Here is a 679-nt window from a genome sequence, read left to right as displayed (position 1 = left end):
TGATGAAAAATACCTGTTCCTTATTATGCCTAAGATGTTTGAAATGCAGGGAGATAGTGAGGATAAGCTTGATAGCCTAAATCGTTTGATAATAACAATAAGCTTGTCTTCTGGATCGTTAACCACCTAAGTTTGCAGACCCAAATTAGAGAAAAAGGAGGGCTACAAGGAAGGCCCAACATTTTGGTCCTAACCTTCTAAGATCAATTAAGACTCAGGACATATGAAAACTTGTACTGTAACGTCATGTACCTCTGTAGTGTACCAAATTTTCTGATCAAGAAGATTATGGGGCCAAAAAGGAAAGTGATCGAAGATGTAGAGTGTGCCTAAGAAGAGTCACATGTGGAGAAGTCACTCTCTCAGGCTTTCTCAGAGAGCACTTTGACCAAGCAATGGCCGTGACATATCCTCATGGCTGCACTCACAAAGTTTCTACAATCTGAGGTACAGGATCTCAGCATAAATCCTGAGGGCATTTCACTGACCTTCTCAGACCAAAAAGCTACAACTCTTGGTGCACAGGTCCTGCTTTACCTAGGTCTTAACCATCCAGTAGAAAAGTATGAAGACGAATTATAGGAAGTAAAGCCATGTTGTAATGTTGAGCTGTGGGGGACTCAGGTCAATAATTTCTGACATTGCCAGTTAAACAGAAGACCCAATGCTATTATGGGCT

At 41.2% G+C, this 679-nt stretch overlaps 1 protein-coding gene across 1 annotated transcript in view; it reads left to right on the top strand.

Annotated features, from left to right (window-relative positions):
- The window catches only part of Faah2 (fatty acid amide hydrolase 2), a 296,926-nt gene that overhangs the window by 101,401 nt on the left and 194,846 nt on the right, over positions 1-679 (top strand). The window lies entirely within an intron of this gene.

Source organism: Octodon degus, unplaced genomic scaffold, assembly GCF_000260255.1.
Source record: "Octodon degus isolate 3935 unplaced genomic scaffold, OctDeg1.0 scaffold00211, whole genome shotgun sequence".
Classification (NCBI taxonomy): Eukaryota; Metazoa; Chordata; class Mammalia; order Rodentia; family Octodontidae; genus Octodon; species Octodon degus.
This window is presented reverse-complemented; position numbering and strand designations above follow the sequence as displayed.